This window comes from Struthio camelus, chromosome 14, assembly GCF_040807025.1.
Source record: "Struthio camelus isolate bStrCam1 chromosome 14, bStrCam1.hap1, whole genome shotgun sequence".
Taxonomy (NCBI): Eukaryota; Metazoa; Chordata; class Aves; order Struthioniformes; family Struthionidae; genus Struthio; species Struthio camelus.
In genome coordinates, this window is record NC_090955.1 from 3549805 (window position 1) to 3562340 (window position 12536).

At 37.9% G+C, this 12536-nt stretch overlaps 1 protein-coding gene across 2 annotated transcripts in view; it reads right to left on the reverse strand.

Moving 5' to 3' along the window:
* LOC104153249 (contactin-4) overlaps positions 1-12536 on the reverse strand; it is a 382470-nt gene that overhangs the window by 300310 nt on the left and 69624 nt on the right. The window lies entirely within an intron of this gene.

Sequence of the window (12536 nt, forward strand, 5' to 3'; positions counted from 1 at the left end):
AGAGCAAAGAATTCCTTAAGAAGCCCATGGGAGTTTTTTTGTTTGTTTGTTTTCAAGGAAAAATAGCTTTATGACTAACAAAGTAGAACGCAGGAGATCTGGAAACAAGTCCAAGATCCTTCTCAGATGCCCAACATCATCCTTGACCAACTGTAAAGATGAAGAGCCTGGATCGTAACAAGACCAAAGGCAGCAATCCATTTCTCTTGCCTTCTACCTACATTATGCACATCTGGAATGCCTATCACCGTGCTCTCAAAGTACAATGAGGCCTTGTATTTGCTTGGAGATCTTTGGCAGTTTTTATAATATCCTTCTCTTTAATAATGCAATTCATAATCAGAAATAAGCAATTGTTTTCAACAGACTAATATCAAAAATTTTACATAAGAAATTCTGAACATTGAAGGGAAAAACACAGAACTCACATTTGGAAAACTAATTTCAAATTTAGAATGGCACAGATTTAGTGCCAAAAATAAGTCAGTCAATTTAGTAAAAAAAAATCTAATAAAACTTTTGCATTTCTTTTCTAATACAAGAGGAATGTCTCCCAGATTTTTTACATCCAGCACTACATTTTAAATATAAAACAATTGTTTTAGAAATGGGACATCATTTATACCTCAGGTATGATTAGCAAAAACATTTCTGGAAGTTCAGACACATCATACATAACGGGTCTGATGCTGTTTATACTGAAAAAGGCACACTGTCTAGAGTAGCTTTATTCCTGATTGATAAGTGAATGAATAAGCAGATCAAATTCTCTGCCATTCAATATAAGTAATACAATCAATATAAATATTACTGCAAATATTAGTGAAGTCAATGTTGAAAACTTGCCTGCTGTACTTTAACTGCCCACATCAGAATCAGGAAAACCAAGTGCTTTCAAAGAACATGAATGTTCTTTTAAAAATAATGCAATATAAAGTTCTAGTTGTACTTCAGACTTCTGAAGTATATCCATGTGCAATAGGAATTTCAGGAGTCAAAATGGAAAAAGGTGGTTTGTTTCCTAATCCTGTAAAATGTTTTTTGTTTCCAAGAGAACTGTAATTATTTATGGTCTTCATGGTGATAAATAACTTTGTTTGTGAAAAGCTTATTGTACTAATCCAAATGACAAATGAAAGTTTGCTACAATATTTTAGAAAGATAATTGTGCCATCTGGGAAGCCATGTCACAGCTGTATAGAAGCGAGGAGGTCCCAAGACATGTTACACCTCCTTCTGTACTGAGTTAATTTCAGCTGAATTAATATATTATCTCAGATCAATTTTTTCACAGAACATCTTGGGACTTGTGGCATTTTAACAGGGCTGTCTGAATATACATCAAATGAGTTCTCTAAAATTGGAAGACAAGCACTACAGCACAGCACTAACCTGATTTCTGTGAGGACAGAAGTACTTAACTGCATTTGCACAGACTTTTGGGGGGTCTTAGATGACTCAAGGAAAGAGTCAAGTGGGCAACACTATTGCCGAAAGGAATACAGCAAGGAAACATCAAGTCAAGCTCTACCAACTCTGCAGAGAAAATTCTTGTGGCACATTTATTATACAGAAAATATCTCCATATGTCTTCAAAAGATCAGTAGTATTATTGGGGAGTTACAAAATACAAAATGGTGCCATCACCACCAGCTTCTTTACTCTCACATGATAGAAGCATGCCATGCTTCTATCCTTTATAAGGAGGATAGAGGAAAAATTGAGAGCTATATAGCATGGGGTTATCTTGCAGACAAAGTACATGGACCATTATGCATGGGCAGCTGCAATATCAGATAAAGTGTAGTACCAATGAGAACTGGTACTGTATTTGGATAGACCTCAACAAAAACATGCACATCCGCTAGTTGGATCCAAAAGCATTAGAAGTCTTCAATTGAAGAGTCTGTCAAAACATTCCTTGATCAACTTCTAACAAACCTACTTATCATATAATTCTTCAGAATGATACCTTCAAAACTATGAGGGACTACAAGGCAGAACTGAACATACAGCAAGCAAGCATACAGCAACCTTTAGGATAAACCTGTCTGAGCAAATTCGGACACTTAACATGATGCCATAAATGTTGAAAGTACCAGAACCACTACTCTCCAAAAAGTTACTTGAAAGGACTGTAGCAACATATTTGCTTTTATGAAAAGAAATATACAGACATTATTGAAGTTAATTGCTTTCCCACTTACACTTTCAGCGTATGTCCTAGAAATGAAAATTCTTATTTGTAAACTGTATTAATCTAGAATTCCTGTAACATGTTATAACCCACAGTTTCTTTCTGAAAGATTCCATGCATTTGCACAAGATTAAGTGGCAAACATTATCCCCGGACAACAAATAGCTAGAGAGCAATCCTAGCTTCAGAAAGGCTTTTGCTAAAGTCAGCAGAGCCATAAACAGGACTCTTGGCACCACTTGCACCTGCATTTTCTCCCAAAGAAAATATGTTGAGAAGACTCACCTGTGCCACTGGAGCAGCTTATATTTAACTGGACTAACCAAGAAGAGAGAGGGAAGAAAAAAGCCACAACCACCATACACCCAGAGCCCAAAATCAGGGGATTATGTCTAACTGGGCACTCTTAGCTATTCAGAATTTGGCAGAAAGTCTTAGCATAGATGCCAAAAGGGACTTCCCCAAAGAGTCGGGCCTCTTCTTCATTATTTCTTATTGAAATAGAAGGAAAATCCAAAGGCTATTAAAGTACTTTGTCAAGAAAGTATACTGCATTAGAAGTCACAAGGCATAAAAAGCTCCTTCAATCCACATATACGATTAGTAGCACACTGTGCAGGAGCCCTTAAGAAAAAGGGAACACTATAGTACAAACAGTATCAACTCTTATGAGGAATTCAGAGTTTACATTGAATTCTTATTAACATTAATCCACAACAGCCAGGATGAATCAGGATATGAAGACAATTTTATACATGTGATAGGAGGAAGATTACATGCTATACTGAGTCTATGAAGTTTCGTGTTGGGACTTCTAAACTTCCCCTTTAACCACTGTACCTCATATCACAATGCTCATTTTAATCCATTATTGTTCATGTTGTGCAGCGTAAAGACAATGAAATACCAGTGCTTCTCTTCCAAAAGAGGATTTAATTAACCTCAAATGATTCAAGTCCAGCAAGACAGTTCATAAGAGCACGAATAGTCCATAGAACCAGGCACGCACAGTCATCGAGCCATGAAAAAACTAAAGTCCGACAAGAAAATTAAAAAACAAACAAGAAACCACCCTGGAAAGAAGTACATGGGCAACAGCTACATAGCAAGGTATGTATGATGCCATCTGCTTTCAGTATAGAAAGTCTGATTATATCTATTACCCTAGTACACTCTACATCACAGTCATTTTTGCATTTGCAAATAAATTAGTTTGCCCAGTGCAAGAAAGAAAACGACACTCCCAGCAAACATAGCATGTGTCACAAGAAAAAGAGGAAAGCTGAGGAGAGCAGCAACCCCAAAGACAGTACTACACTGATTCTGACGAGTGGAAGTGAAGCCTTTCACATCTCCTTTGTTAGGCTAATTCATCAGTTTAATGAGATGCAACAAATAGCTGGATTCAGATGTTAGACTTTATTTGCTTTAGTGGTCATTTTTTTCTCCCCCTCCGGGTTTGGGGCCAAGCTAATGCTTGTGGGCTTAGTTTCACAGCAGGCTTTTCAATAGTAGATCCTAAAGAGCAATAATAAGAATTCTGTGTGTGCTCATGAAATTCAAATGGGAAGAGCGAGGTCCCCTGATGCATGCCTGTTCTTCCCGACAGGCACTCAAGCTTCTTGCAAGAGCTGCCTTGACCAGTAATAATCTCTCTGCTTATCAACCTGAGGCTCCTAAGCTCTGTGCAGGCAATGGTGCAGCTCCTGACCCGTACAACGGCCATGGGAGTTGAACCATAGCAAGCTTCAGCCACCCTACCCGCTGCTCAGCCTTCAGCTTTATAGTTTATTCCAGCTTGGCTATTCCCCCCCCCACACACACACACACTTTAAAACAGGGGCAAATAAAATATGTTGAAATGTGGAAGCATTAGGATAAAGAAATGCAGGCATTTAGAGGCATAAAATACCAGTAGGATAGCAGAGCTCTTAGGTGACTTGCAGGAACTTGCATGTGCCTCAAATGAGAACTCCGTGGAAAACAAGTAATTGAAGACAATATCATTTTGTAAAAGTATACTGCAAGTGAAATTAAATTGTATAAGCAAAACTTCTAACTTTCTTTTTTAACTCTGATTTTGGTTTTACAAATCCTTAAGTTAAACTTCTTTGTGCATGTATAATACCTTAACAGGGAAAAACCTCTAATTCATACAGAACAAGTAGGTAGATAATGTTTTTATCTAGTCAGTAGGACTGCTTAGTACCTTTTTATAAAAACATGCTCTGAACCGCCTACAGAAAGGACCAATTAACTGTAGATTTGTGCGTTTGTTCTGAGCAGTAGCATTAATAATCTGAAAACAGTAGTACACAGAGCTGAATTCACATTGATAATTGCTTCAGTATAATTTATGTCAGTAGGTACTACACAAGGAGTACGGTATACTAGTAGATAATACAGTAAATTAAAAGATTTGCATAATATTAAAGTACCATTGAACCTAGCTATTATTAATAAAAGTACTTTATGAAGGTCAGCAGCATGAAGAAATAGAATTCCTAGATACCAATCAAGTTACTGACACATGAAGAGTCATCTGAAAACAGCAGTACAGAAGTTTCAGAGCAAAGAGCAGCAAAGGGTCACAGCGAAAGACCAGAAGTCACCCTCAGACCTGGGGTAACTCCATTAGCTTCAGAGAAATTGCATCAGGTTCCACCACAGATGCCAAGTCTGGCATCAATTCAGTGAAACAAACTGAATAAATGAACACAGAATTTACTGCTTCCTGCAGCTTGGTGCAAGTTGCCTTGTTTTAACATGACGAAAGCAGGTCTCACAGGTCTTTTGGATTCAGAAGCATTAGAAAGCACGTTTGTTTGCTAACTTAAAATGCAACAACGTACTTCCTACAAAGTAAAACATCATATAGTTTTTCCTCTGTCTTTCCATTGTTGCATACAGTTTTAAATATGCATATGCACTGATATACACTCTGAAAAGATAAATCTCACATTCTTTATTCTTTTTTATACATATATGCCACACAAGTGCTGCTTGTGTGCAACTCCGCTAAATCACTTAACACTTGCATAGAGGTAGTATTTTTGGTTCACTTTGCTTTTTCTAGAAATAGATCAAGAAGTGAATGTTATACCAAGAGATATTCTACCCACAAGCGTAGATAGAACAGGAAGAAAAAAGACAGCAAACTTAGAAGAATAAAGTTTAAATTCACAATCATGTATTACAAAAGCTACCATTGGAAATAAAGAACACTTTTAGAGTGATTCACAGCAAATTATTAAAATAGGATGACAAATGTGAAAATTTCACCCCATTCTTTCAAAATAAAAGAGAAGTAGAAGTGAATGAAAATAGCAGAGGATACCTAAATAGAATTATTACTCATGACAATTTTCAAGCACATGTTCAGTCATATACTTTTTCCATTTTCTGTATTTTTGAAGAAATGGGAAGTATGAAGAAGTAACCATATCCAATCTATTACATGCAATCACTACAGAGACTAGGAGTTTTATAATAACTGAGAAGTTTTGCAATAACTTCACAGGTAAACCTTTACCTCCACGGACTACAGCAGTCTATGCTCAACTGTTGCTTGGTCACCAATATTGCCACTATAAAGTTTCTCACCGGGGAAGAACTTTCCTACTCTGAATTGAGATCCCATTAGGATCATTGAACTAGCCAGCTTCTTACTACAGCAGCATTGTCTATTATTCGTAAATATTGTAAGGGCTAAATGTAATCAAAAATGCTGCGAAGATCAATTAACAGTTTTGAAACTACACGTTTGGCGTTCAAACAGTTTGACCTGTGTTATCACACACAAAGGAGGCCAGGTACAGAGTGGATAATCATTAACAAAAAGAAACTGGGTGAGAGCGTCTGAGCATGGTCTAGAAGTTTATTTAATAGGCAGCACGAAAACGTCAAAACAAATGAAAATGAAACATTTAAACAATGCTATCCTTTTTGATGAGGTGTGATGACAGCTCACTGGGATACAGAATCACAGTGCTGGAACATCAGCAATTTTAAAGAAATTACTGGCATGCTGTGTTTGGTTTACTGTCTCCCACCTTGTATTTTACAAACTGTATCAAAGCACATAGTATAACAGCTCCAATTTCTTTCACAGCAGCTACACCATGTGAGAAAAATTGACAGATTAAATAGAATGTAACTGCTAAAGCAACTGTGAACTATAGCTGCCCAAGAGAAGAAAATTCTATTCCTCAGAATATCATGTTAAGAAGCACTTTTGTGATCAAATGCAACAAGAGTCCATTGTATTATAATGCTCCAGGGCTGGGGGGAAGGCAACTTTTCCTTCATCCCTCTCCATGGGCACAGAACATTACTGCAGCTCTGGTCTACTGCTCAGCCTCTTCAGACAGTAAGCACCCCATACAAAAAGAAATATATGTATCAAATTGTTTGTCCATGCTCACTCTTATTTTGATGGATTCTCAAAGCTGTCCTACTTCAAGCAGCAAGAAAAAAATCTGATCCTAACAGAAATTGATGATGCTCTGTTAAATGAACCCCCCACTGCTTCACTAAGAGACAAGTGCTAATCTAGTCAAAACACTGGAAGTTCACTACTTTATCAACACTGACATGCACATGCCTAAGTGCCAGTGACATATGCACACATGCGTTATTTATCTTACTCTGCATTCATTAAACAGACAATTTGGTATCTCAAACATTTTAAACTCATGCTTTCTTCTCAAAGTATTACAGGTTCAGCAGAATGAACTATTTCAGCTGCAGAGGCCTGACGTGATGTTAGCCTTAATGGATAACAAGATATAGAAAGATTAAAAAGATTCATTATGATCTTGTTTATTGTTTCCACTAGTATCACATACTCCACAGCCGAGCACTGCCTGGCAGGATCACTCCACTGTGTTCTACTAAAAATTAAAAGTGTTTTTAAATAGCTGATAACTTAGCTACAGGGATAAAAATTGCAATAAACCCTTTCCAGGCTATGCACACCTATGTATTCCTGTTAAACATACCAGTGAGTGTGAATTCTCTAGTCCCTACTTCAAAAAAGCAGCAAGTAAAGTAGTTAATACAGCTTGAAGTGTTCTTTCAGGAGCTCCAGAATGCGGGCAGGAGAAAGACCTTCTGTTCTTCACCAAGCTGAGGGACAAGCACAGTGCCTGCAGGTGAGCTCAGACACCCATCAGGTGAGCTCAGACACCCAGAGCCATTTCACCAGCTTGGCCAAGCAGCACAACTATTCTTTGGCACGTCAATCCATAAAGGAAGGAAGGAATAGGGTATTTTAATGAACCAGCTGCACCTTTTTTTTTTGAACTTCAAACTGAATCCCAGTATAGTCTTAGTGACTCCTGGATTTTTCCAGAAGGACTACAATCCTTATCTAGCAAAAGAAAACATAGGGGTTTCAACCTAGAGCACCATGAGTGGAAACAGGCAGTTCAAATACCTTGGCTATTTGCCATTCAGCTGACTTTATGGGACTGCGGTAGGAGTGAATCCACCTAAACTTCATCCACCCACACTAACAACTAGCCTCCCTCAGCTCCCTGCATAATTAATTGAGAAAGGGGAGAAGTTCCAAAATACAAATCAGCTTACATATCCTTCTCCACTGAGAACGGCATAGGTCATAAAACCGTGCGCTTAAACATATCAATTAGGTGCCTGAACTAAAATGAGGTAATTCCCAATCACAGTCATTCTACGACCAGTTTCCAATCTGGACATGTTAATTGTGCACTACATACTAAGAAAAATATCAGCTGAAGCATCTGCTCCACCTGGCTTTGGCCTTTCTTAGTTTTAGGTCTCATTTGAAAAAGTGAGCAAGATTTCTGTTTTATGACATAGCCGCATTGGGTACGCATAGCCTTCAGAGCAGATGTTCTGCTTCCAGCTCTGCATTCTGCATTGCTGCGTGAGCTATGCACACACCCAGCACATGAACTGCACGCTGAACAACTCCACTCTAGAGTGCTTTGCAAGGATTTTGCAAATTATTTTTTTTAACCAATGACTTTTCTTCATTAGAAACGTAAGAGGTAACTGACTACGTTATTAAATAGCATTAAAAGATTATGTTAAAACTCACTGTAACTAGTAGAATTTTAAAACTTTAATTCTACATTAAAATAATATACAGCAAACTAGTCAATACAAACTGAACACTAAAAACATTAGGCAGGTGATTTTAGCTGACAAGAGCAAGAGCATTTCAACTCAAAACAGACAATTCATTAACAGAATCTTCTGCAGCTACGTCTTCAAGCAGCTTACAATTCCTTCAAGGTACATCAGCTAGGCAAGACAGAGCGAGTAAAGAATAGGTTGAAAGCTACTAGAAATTCCTTGCTTTCAGCAATTTCAATCAGACCTTAATGATCCTTTAACAGAGGGTGGTGGTTCTTTTTTTTTTCCTTAGAATTCAGTATCTTCCCCTACTCTGAATTATTGCCATGTCACTATTTTGATCCCATTTACAGCCTCTGTATCTCTTTACTATAAATCCTTAATGCCATCTTATGCCAAATCCTTGGCCACCTGCAACAGTCAGTAACACAGATTCTCATAATCCAAATGCAGGAAGAAAATTCAGGTGCTTCTGTTTGAAAAAAATCCTTTGGAAGACAGTTTGCACTCAACAATTATGTAGAGTCTTTATAGGTATTACCAGCTCAACCTAATGTTGCTTAATTTGTTATCCACAACAGAAATGATTTACAAAGACTAAGATTTTTAAATGTACCTGTATATATATTAATCCATGTAAGGTCAGTTGTAAAGCGTTCAAATTGCCTGTGTAGTAGTCAATTAGTAGCTTCTGAAAGCTCTATTAGGCAAATACTAGAATCCCTATTTGTCATCGTTTCTAGTGCTAACAGACAGATGAAACGAAATATGAGCCAGCTTGCACTGGGACACACTTAACAGCACTGCTAGTCTGATGGCTCAAACCTTCCATGGATTTGAGCACTAAAGTAAGAGCTGTACGCTTGTGCTGGTTTCAGTACAAGTTCTGTTTCATAACAGAATTAACAGAATGGGGAGAAAGAAAGGAAAGAGAATAAAAGAATGTTACAAAAATACCATGGAAGTAACTATTTCTAACCAAAGTCTTTTGGATTAGTCCAAAATATTTTTGTTTTCAAGTATTGTAAATACCTGGGCAGGAGCTGAAATTTAGGCATTTTATGAACACAATTGGTCTGGAGAGTAGAACAACATACTGTGGACTTCTCTGCCTAAATATACTGTGATTTCTGCCCTCACTAAGGAGAAATAGGCACACTGCTGAATTCCTCCCAACAGTAAGCAGCCCAGGCGAGTAGCCCATTTTATAGAAGGGAAATTTAGGTTAACATTTACCAATGACAATAAACAGTGATCCAAGGATACAAAACTACAGTTCATAAAATACCACCACAGATTATCACATTCAAAATGCTTCCACTTCAGATATTTTGATCTTCAGGTTGAAAGGGTATTTTTTCATGAGTCTGTTACATCTTGTATTGAAAATATAATAGTATTGAATGCAGGCCTGCAAGAGAATTTAAAGAACTGCTCAATTCTGTGCGACTGATGCATGCAAGGTCGGTGGCATGATTCCTCCTGGAATTTTAAATTTGGGGAATTCTCCTAGCTTTACAATCAAATGCATCTCCTACAATGAAGCAGCCTAGCAATAAACTTTGTGGAATCTATATTGACTAAAACGAAAGCAGGCCTTTACAACTGATTACGAAGCAAAATCATTGACAGGTAAGAATGGTCATTTCCTGCAGCAGTTTACCATGCTGGAATTGGACACTGATATTTGGGTCAGAGTCACCAAAAGGACTATTTAAAATCTCCAGAGCTATCTCATTTCAAGACTGGCATACACATACATATAAAGCAAGCTGCCTTCACACCAGCTCTACCTTATGTTTTCTCTTTGAAAAAGTACTGGAATATGTAAATGCTCTAAGATACGCTGCTGTTCAGCAGAGAAGTGACACCACCAAACATTAATACCAATGTCAGGAGAGAGAAGAAAGGAACAAAAATGTTAGGTAGTTCTTGCCAGTCACGACTCAAAAAAATAGAATGATAAAAACGGAAGTACAACAAGAAATTGTAGTTGGTGCTTGGTTTCTGGGGCAATGCAGTAAGTGGTCAGTGCTGGCTTTTTCTTTGAGATAAATGTCCACATAAAAGCATTTTAAATAACAGAGGCCATTACTCACAGTAATATTGAATGATGGATGTTTTACATTATGCCAGAAATGAAGGTTATTGCTTTGCTGAACTAGTCTACCGAGAAGCCTAAGAGCTTAAAAATATACTTATCACACCTACAACACTTGCAAGAAGAAACAAAACAAGACAGGATAGAACGTTTTAAGTAAAGAGGTTCATGTGTGCTCACCAGAAACCAACAAATATGATAAACGCGCCTCTCCCCAGTCAGCCTCTTTCATCCACATATGTTTCAGAAAGAAAACATATGAACACTTAATATTATTTTCCTACCAATCCTTATTGGTTATGTCTTTGGAAAATAATCCACATTCCCACACCAAATGAAACAGTCCGACTGTCTCCACTAACCACAGTGACAATCAAAGCACTGATATCATCCAGCACAAAAGGCAGCCAGAATTGGAGGAATCCAACATCAATAAACAACATTTCAAATAGATCTTAACCTGTAGTTGACATGCCTATAGGAAAATGGGCTGTACAGGGCTTTGACAGTCATTTCTCCAGCAGGATGTTGTAATGTCTCCAGGTCAGTCACAGCCCTAAGATGAAGTGAGAAGTTTCTTCTGCTTATTTAACTTTTGTCACCTGAGACTCACTAAGGAAGCTCAACCTACTCACTACCACCTAAGCATAGTGCAAATAAGCAGAAATATTGTTTGACCATCCATCACAAGTTTTCTAAAAATAGTACCTTTTGTTTTCACCTTTTCATATCCATGCAAAAGTAACAACACTTCTGCCTCTACTAATGTAAGGGTGATTCTTGTAATTTTATCAAAGTCCAACAGACAACTATATAATGTGAAACGCCTTATTTTTTTTTTCCTTCAAACTATGAAGAAGGGATACTGAATATATTCAAATCGTCCTAATAGATTCATTTGAAAGACTTCCAGCACAATACCCTATAAAAAACACACCAGGAGCAGTGGCAATGCATCAACCAGCATCCTGCCCACAGAAAGCTGAGCACTCCTTAGGGCTTCTCATTCAAACACGAGCCAGAATTGGCTCAGCTTGGCTTCAGTTTGACACGTTACTGGCCCAAGGTAATGTGGCTGCTGGCCAGGGACCGGACTGGCTGAAACAAACAGACAAGCTGCTGCTGAGACAATAGCTAAGGATCACTAGCGAAAAAGAGGTGGAAGAAATCCTTCCGTTTAACAGCCATAAAACATTCTTACACATACATTTCTGGCAGCTAAGCAGTGATTTTATATTTATTGTTTTTGTATGTAAATGCCCTAAAGAAGTGGGGTTCCCCACTTCCATGAGGGAAAGTGTCAGTATTGAGAGCTCTGGATGTCTTTAAGTGAGCTCTTCATTCAAAACTGAACTCTAAGTTAAAAAACACCTCTCAAGCAGTATTCTTCAGATTTTGATGCACTATACAGGATGCCATACAACCTACCATTTCACCGTTCAGATTATATAACATCCTGTCCTTTCCACCTTTTTATCCTAATTTTGCTAGGGCCACCCATGCAAGATGCAAATTGTGCTGTAATTTGAAGCAGTAAAAAGTGATTGCCACCCCTTATCCCATCTTCCAGATCAATTAAACAGTAAACAGCTAAGAAACTGTCCAAACTTTTAAAAAAGCCTCGTAACATTTTCTTCTTCACAAGGGACAGGAGATGCTCCCCTTCACTGACACTGCCATTACATATCTTGCTTATTTCAGATCCACTCTACACACACAATAGAGATACATTTATAAATGCACAATGAGGTCAGTGGGTCTGAGCAGCCCGAGATCCTCCAATGAAAATACTTTGTAAACTGTTTTACTCTGAGATGATAGAAAGAAAAAGGTTATGGCCTTCCCCTGATTACCCACAACCCCCTACCTTCTTGTCTTCATTGTAACTTACAGAGAAGAATTAAATACTTTGACATCACTGGAGGCGCCCTGGTTCTATAGCATGGCTAGCGCTAAGAGCTCTTACACTAATCTCCCCTTAAGGAGCAGAGAAGCATTTCCACTTTCCAGGTTTTAGGCTTCACATTATGAATTCACTTAAATACTCAGTTTCAGCCTTACACCTTTGGAAGCAGATGCCTGAAGTTAATCTGGTGCTTCAGCATTACTCTGAATCTA